This window comes from Natator depressus, chromosome 14, assembly GCF_965152275.1.
Source record: "Natator depressus isolate rNatDep1 chromosome 14, rNatDep2.hap1, whole genome shotgun sequence".
Lineage (NCBI taxonomy): Eukaryota > Metazoa > Chordata > Testudines > Cheloniidae > Natator > Natator depressus.
Window position 1 is genome coordinate 45,659,146 of NC_134247.1, and position 7,089 is coordinate 45,666,234.

General features: G+C 60.8%; 1 long non-coding RNA gene across 2 annotated transcripts; it reads left to right on the forward strand.

Moving 5' to 3' along the window:
• The first annotated feature begins 2,104 nt into the window (after positions 1–2,104).
• LOC141997953 (uncharacterized) lies at positions 2,105–6,346 on the forward strand. 2 transcript variants are annotated; one of them, XR_012641790.1, is made up of 4 exons: positions 2,105–2,225; positions 3,518–3,644; positions 4,263–4,568; positions 5,195–6,346. It is a non-coding gene; the product is annotated as an uncharacterized LOC141997953 (long non-coding RNA). The 2 variants fall into 2 exon arrangements; XR_012641791.1 differs by lacking the exon at positions 2,105–2,225 and adding an exon at positions 2,249–2,521.
• The last annotated feature ends 743 nt before the right edge of the window (positions 6,347–7,089 follow it).

Sequence of the window (7,089 nt, forward strand, 5' to 3'; positions counted from 1 at the left end):
TCCCCCCTTAGTCGTCTCTTTTCCAAGCTGAAAAGTCCCAGTCCTATTAATCTCTCCTCATACAGCAGCCCCTAATCACACCCCTAATCAGTTGTGTTGCCCTTTTCTGAACCTTTTCCAATTCCGAGACAGAGACAGAAGTTGCGTTTCGGAGGGCTGTTGTTCTCTCTCTCCTCGTGCGTGTGTCTGGCTTGGTTCGTCTGCTAGAAAACGGGACCGGCCTTTACCAGCAGCAGCAGGAACAGCCCCAGCCCTGGTCACCTTCTTCTGTGTTCCCCAAGGGCAGTCACGCCCTCCCCCCAACCCCGACACTGCAGAACAGGGGGGCTTTCCTGCTCCAACCTCCCCCGGCGAGTTCCGGGGAACAAAACCCAGTGGGTAACAGGACAGCCTCATTTGGTGCTGCACATTGCCAAGGCTTGAACCGTTTTCCCTTCTTCTCTGGAGCGTCGACAAGAAGTTAACAAAAATGCCGGGTGTTTGCCATCGCGCCGAGACGGCGAAAGTCTCTGCTACCAACCGCCGAAGCTTGTCCGGCACCGGATCGGCAGGAGTTCAGTTACGGGGGCATTTCTGGGCCCCCTATATTCCATCTAAAATACATACAACAAACCTTTTCTATCCAGCTATCTTCCATCCCTCTCTCCATCCCCACATATTGCCCCCCCTTCCCATCCACTCCTCCCACACTCCTTCCCATCGCCCTCCCTTCCCCTCCATCCATTGCCCCCATACACCCCCTTCCCATCCATCCCCGCCCCACACATCCCCAACTTCCCCCATCCATCCCCCTCACACCCCTTCCCATCGCCCCCCCTTCCCATCCATCCATCGCTCCCACACACCCCCTTCCCACCCATCCCTGCCCCACACATCCCACCTTCCCACCCATCCATCCCCCTCACACCCCTTCCCATCGCCCCCACACACCCCCTTCCCATCCATCCCCGCCCCACACATCCCACCTTCCCACCCATCCATCCCCCTCACACCCCTTCCCATCGCCCCCACACACCCCCTTCCCATCCATCCCCGCCCCACACATCCCCACGTTCCCCCCATCCATCCCCCTCACACCCCTTCCCATCGCCCCCCCTTCCCATCCATCCATCGCCCGCACACACCCCCTTCCCATCCATCCCTGCCCCACACATCCCCACCTTCCCACCCATCCATCCCCCACACCTTCCCATCACCCCCACCTTCCCACCCATCTGTTCCCCCCACACCTCTTCCCATCACCCCTACCTTCCCACCCATCCATCCCCCCACACACACCCCTTCCCACCCATCCGTCCCCCGCACACCTCTTCCCATCGCCCCCTTTCCCACCCATCCCTGCCCCACACATCCCCACCTTCCCACCCATCCATCCCCCACACCTTCCCATCACCCCCACCTTCCCACCCATCTGTTCCCCCCACACACCCCTTCCCACCCATCCGTGCCCCGCACACCTCTTCCCATCGCCCCCTTTCCCACCCATCCCTGCCCCACACATCCCCACCTTCCCCCCCACCCATTCCCCCCACACCTTCCCATCACCCCCACCTTCCCACCCATCTGTTCCCCCCACACCCCTTCCCATCACCCCCACCTTCCCACCCATCCACCCCCACACACACCCCTTCCCACCAATCCCTGCCCCACACATCCCCACCTTCCCACCCATCCATCCCCCCCCAGCCTAATATCCATCCGTCCGCCCCTCTCCCCCTGCCCTGGTCCCCAGCGGGCTGGTCTCTCTATGGGGTGTCACATCCCATTGCATTTCCCCACTTCCCACGCACCGACCAGCCCACCCCTGCCAGAGCCCGGGGCGGAGCCCCTCCAGCCGCAGGTCCAATCACAGCCTACCCCCTCCTGCCGGCCAATCAGGAGGCCGGGGCAGTCAGCCAATGGGAGGAGAAAGTCCTGCCTGCTGGTGGAGCTCGCGCCCTCCCGGCATGCTGGGCGGCGCGGACCGCCATGGAGGCGGCTCGGGGGCGGCCCGGCGGGGGGCCGGGAGGATCCGCCGGCATCCTGGCCCCGGGCAGGGGGCTCCGGCTCGGGCGGGGGCGGGCCTGGCAGCGGGGAGCCGGGGGACGGGGGCGGGCGCGGGCGCGGGCGCGTCGCCCTGAGCGGGAGCGGGGTGGGAGCTGGATTCCGGTTGTGCTAGGCGCTGCACAGGCGCACAACGAGGAGACCCCCGCCCTGGCCGGCGTCGGGACTCGTCCCGGTTCCAGGTGAGCGCTCTCGTCCCGAGTCAGAGCTCCAGGCAGAGGGTCCCCGTGCGGATAATTGTGTGTGTGTGTTGTGCTGTGCTGTGCACGGGGCGGGGCGGGGAGATAAGGCCCTGTCCCCAGCCTCAGGTCTTGCACGCACGTGGCTGGCTGTGTGTGGTGTGAACAGGGTGCAGGTTTGTGTCAGATTGCGCTGCGTACAGAGACAATGCTGGGTGGGGGTGGTGAACGCACAAGTACACACAGACACACGTACACACACACAGAGGCAGCTGTGTCGCACTTTGCTGGCAGACTAGGTAAGGTCTCCTCGGCGACGTGTGTTGCGGGTGGGCCTGGTTCAGCCATTCAGATGAAGGGGTGTGTTGACTCCCCAGGGTTGTGCGGCAGTGCCGGGGGTTCAGGGTTGCGGTGGTGCGTACAGGTGCGCAGGCGTAGGATTGTGTGTGGGGCTGTCAGATCCGCGTGGGGCTGTGGTTAGGGGTGCGTGGGTTGCGTTGGCAGGGGCGGAGAAGTGTGCGTGTCCCTGGGCTTAGGGGTGGGTTTGTGCATCTGCACGTGTGTTGTGTGGCTGTCGCATGTATGGTATGTCTGATTGTGTATTGCACATCCATACATGAACGTGTCTCTGGTGGGATATATGAACGGCTGTAGGTTATGGCTGTGAGGTGTTGTGTACACACCTCTGTATTTGTGGGCGCTGTGTCTATGACCGTGTGCTGTGGGTCGGGACCCGTGTGTCGCTGGGGCTGTAGTTGGTGGGGGGTTGTGCAGGAGGGTGAGGGGATGTGTGTGAGCAGTGGGGTTGTGTGCGCGGATCAGGGTGTTGTCTCTGGGCTGGGGTTGTGTGCATATGTTTACAGACCGGGGTGTGTGTGTGAGGCCATCTGGGTAAGTGCTCCTGGTTGTGTGTGTGTGTGTGTGTGTGTGTGTGAGAGAGAGAGAGAGACACCGGGACAGGGATGCCCCATGGGGTGTGCTCTGGGATAAGCCCCTCTCACCTCAACCCGCCCGCACTGTCCCATGTGCTCAGTGGGGGCCAAAGGGCAGTGACGGGGGTCCCCGAGGGGTTGGGGTCCCCGCAGGCTGGGGGTGCCTCTGGTATACACTACCCCCCTGCCCCTCCAGCTCTGCTGGTGCCCCTCACTCCTGACCCACAGCCCCCGGCTAGCCCAGCCCTGGGCTTCTCTCCCCCCCCCCCCCCCGTCCCCCCGCAGCTCCTCTCTGTAATTAACCATAGAGAAACTAATCAATTTTCTCACACACACCCCATCCGGTTCCCCCCCTTCCCCCAGGATCCCGCCCCGGAGCCGGGACCCAGCGATCTCCAGCTCATCCAGCCGAGGGGCCGGCCGGAGACACCTGCCATCCCCTGGGGCCGGCTCCACACGGGTCTATACCCCAAGGCAGTGGGGTCTAGTGGTGAGAACGGGGGGGAGGGGGGCTGGGGTTGGGAGCCAGGACTCCTGGGTTCCGTTTTCACCCAGTGTCCTTGAACGTTCTGACTTCCTGTGGCTGGGAATTGCGGGCCGCCTGTCTCTCACCGAGGTGAGGGTGACCAAAGGGTTAATCCCCAGCTTTCCCGTGGCATGCTGGGAGTTGTAGTTCTCAGGGAGTGAGACTGAGGGGTTTCTCATTCAGTCCCACCCCCCTGCGGCGCTGGGGTCCCCTTCCCTGTCCTCCCTGGTTCCCCTTCCCTATCCTGGTCTCTGATCCCCTAGGGGCCAGCGGCCTGCACTGCCCTCCCGGACGCCTGGGTCCCATCTCGGTCTCCATGCCCCGGGGGGGTGGGGCAGGACCCCATGCAGGAGCCTCCCACAAAGGCGTGCCCGTACCCTGCACCGTGTGGGCACGTAAGAACCGGAGGCAAAGCACTGAAAGTAACGAGTGACGGGACAGCTGCTTCCTGTGTTGGTCCTGTATCTTCGCTTCCTACACTTCCCCTGCAAGGACCGGCTGGCTCAGGGGGCGGGGAATTGGGGCATGGGGCCTCGCCCTGTTTGTACCCCTTTTATTCAGCATGTCTCCCCTTTTCTGCAGCAGGCTCGCTGACGTCTCTGCAGGGTGCCCTCGGCAAGGAGTTCCCATAATGACGGGGCACTGCGTTCCAGGGAAACCGATTCCTCGCGCCAAACCTGCATGGTGCCAGCCTGCCTGGCAAGGTGTGGGGGCGGGGGTCACTCACCCTGCTGCTGAAATGCAGCCACCTCTGGGGTGCAACGCAGCGGAGAGGACGTTGCCGCAGACCCTGCTGCATGGGTGCTGAACTCCCAGGAAGCAGACGGGGCAGTAGGAATACGAGAGCAGCATTGGTCGCCGGTTCACAGCGGCGAGCAATTTTGTCTGGTATGTTAAACCAAGGCAATGAATAGCTAAAACTTTGTGACCTTGAAATGCATGCTGCTCCGGACTGGGGTAGGATGGGGGGTGGGGCTGCTCCGGACTGGGGTAGGACGGGGGTGGGGCAGGGGATGCTGCCGCGTTCGCGCACGGTGCCCTCCCATGAAGGCGTGCCTGGACCCCCCGTGTTCGGGTGCGTAAGAACCGGAGGCAGATTAACCGGAATGAAGAGTTACCGACGGGGTAGCCGCAATCGGAGCGGTTCAGGTGTCTTTATTCCAACACATCCAGGACTGGGGACTGGCTGGCTCAGGAGGGTGGGGAAATGGGATATGGGGCCCTTTCCCCTCTAGGGGGCATTGGCTCGGACCCCCAGGCAGGGGACTGGCTGGCTCGGGGGAATGGAATCTGTTCGGTAACCCTTAGGGCACCCCTGCCTGCGCTGCTTATTGGGGATCCGATCCTTCCCACCCCCCACAGCAGAGCAGAGTTGCTGCCTCTGGGGCTCCTCCTGGGCACCCCCATAACGCTGTTGCATCCAGCCCCCCTCCGCCAGGGCAAAGCCTGTGGTCTGCAGGGCTCCTCCCCCCCCCCCCCCCCCCCCACACTAACACACCTGCCTTCTCTCCTAGGCTCTCTGGACCCGGCTGGCAGGAGCCTAGGGAGACCCGGAAGGCAGCTGCAGTTGAGACAGCCAGGAACGAATGGATGGTGGGGGGGAAGAGGTGCAATAAAAGCCCTGACCACTGGGTGGTGCCCTCATTCTGTGCACAGGTCAGCCAGAGATAATGGCTAGGAAGTGGGGGGAAGGCAGGGTACCCCCCCACCAGCTGCTGTCTTTGCTGCAGGCCTGCAGAGGGGCAGTTGCAATAAAAGCACTGGCCTCTGGGTGACACCCTTGGTGTGCAGTGTTGAGCTGGGAATTCACTGCTAGGAGAGGTGAGTATTCTCCGCCCCATGGCTCCCACCCCCCACAGGGGATCCCAGCCAGATTCACCCTTACCTTCCATATTGGGCCCTCTCCAGCCAGTTTCCCCTCATCTGTGTTCCCCCCCGCCCAGCCCAATTCCCCCCATATACACAGTCAGCCCCCCTCCACACAGGTCCCCATTAGAGCCACATTCCTCTCAAACTCCTCCTCATGTATGGGGGACCAGTAGGGCCCTCTGCCTCAGTTTCCCCTCTAAAATGGGGATAATGTCCCTGCCCTCCCTAGTAAAGTGCTGTGAGAGCACTGGATGGGAGTGTGGGATCCTCCCCGCAATCTCCTGTCCACACAGACCCTTCACAGGGGACAGGACCATGTTGATCAGTGCAGCATCGGGGGCCTTCCTAGCCCTGGCCACCTAGTCCTGTGCCCACCTGAGCCCCTGCCTGGCCTCACCCAGGCAACTCTGCAGTGCCCCCAGCACCGCCAGGCATTCCCCACAAGCTCCTGGTCCCAGCCCAGCTGTACATCCAGCTGGCTCCGTTTCTTCTCCTTCCCTTCGCCCCCCTCCAGGTGCTTGGCGCCTCCCTCCCGCTGGCTGCAACCTGTAACCCAGCTGCCATCTCCTGGGCACGGGGGTGGGCCTAGATCTCCCCACAGGGGGCCAGGTTGGGGCAGAGTAGCCACTGGGCCAGTTGTAACAAGAGCAATGTTATAGTGGGTATGGCAACACCCATTGTTTCATGTTCTCTGTGTATATAGATCTTCCTACTGTATTTTCCACTGCATGCATCTGATGAAGTGGGTTTTAGCCCACAAAAGTTTATGCCCAAATAAATTTGTTAGTCTCTAAGGTGCCACAAGTACTCTTCGGTTTTTTTTTGCTGAACATTGAAGCTGTCGATCCAAGCTGGGCTGTATTGGGTGCAATATGGGACATGGCAGGAGGAGACAGGGCCAGCCGCGCCCATTCCCCTTTTTAGCCCATTCTCTCAAGGCCGAGGACTTCATGGTCACCCCTCTGTAAAATCAAGCTGGAGGTTTATTGCTTCTTCCATGGAAACTGGCGGTGTTTGAGGCTCATGGGAACTCACTCCCATGTTTACAAAGCTCTGACACGTGAACCGGGCACTCCCGCAGGTGTGTTAATTTCTTGCCAGGAATCAACATGAATGGATTCAGTGGTTAATGATTGCTAAGCCTTTTGGTCCTTGGAGAAAGCGCTAGGCGAGATTAACTGGTTACAGTGAGTGAAAGTGGGAGTCAGGACACCTGAGTTCTGTTCCCAGCTCTGGGAAAAAAGTGGGGTCCAGCAGGTTAGATATGGGGAAACGGTTAAGATGGGAGGCTGTATCCTGGAAAGCAGTGACGCTCTAAAAAACCAACTGAGCATGAATTCCCAATGCAGTGCTGTGGCTAAGAGCACTAATGCAAAAGCAGGGGAATCCCGGAGTAGGGGGGTGGTGTTACCTCTGTATAGGATATTAGTATGGCCATTACTGGATACGGTGTCCTGTTCTGGTATCTGCCTTTCAAAAGGGATATTTGATAAATTGGAAAGAGTTCAGAGAAGAGCCAGAAAAGGTCTGGAAAACCTGT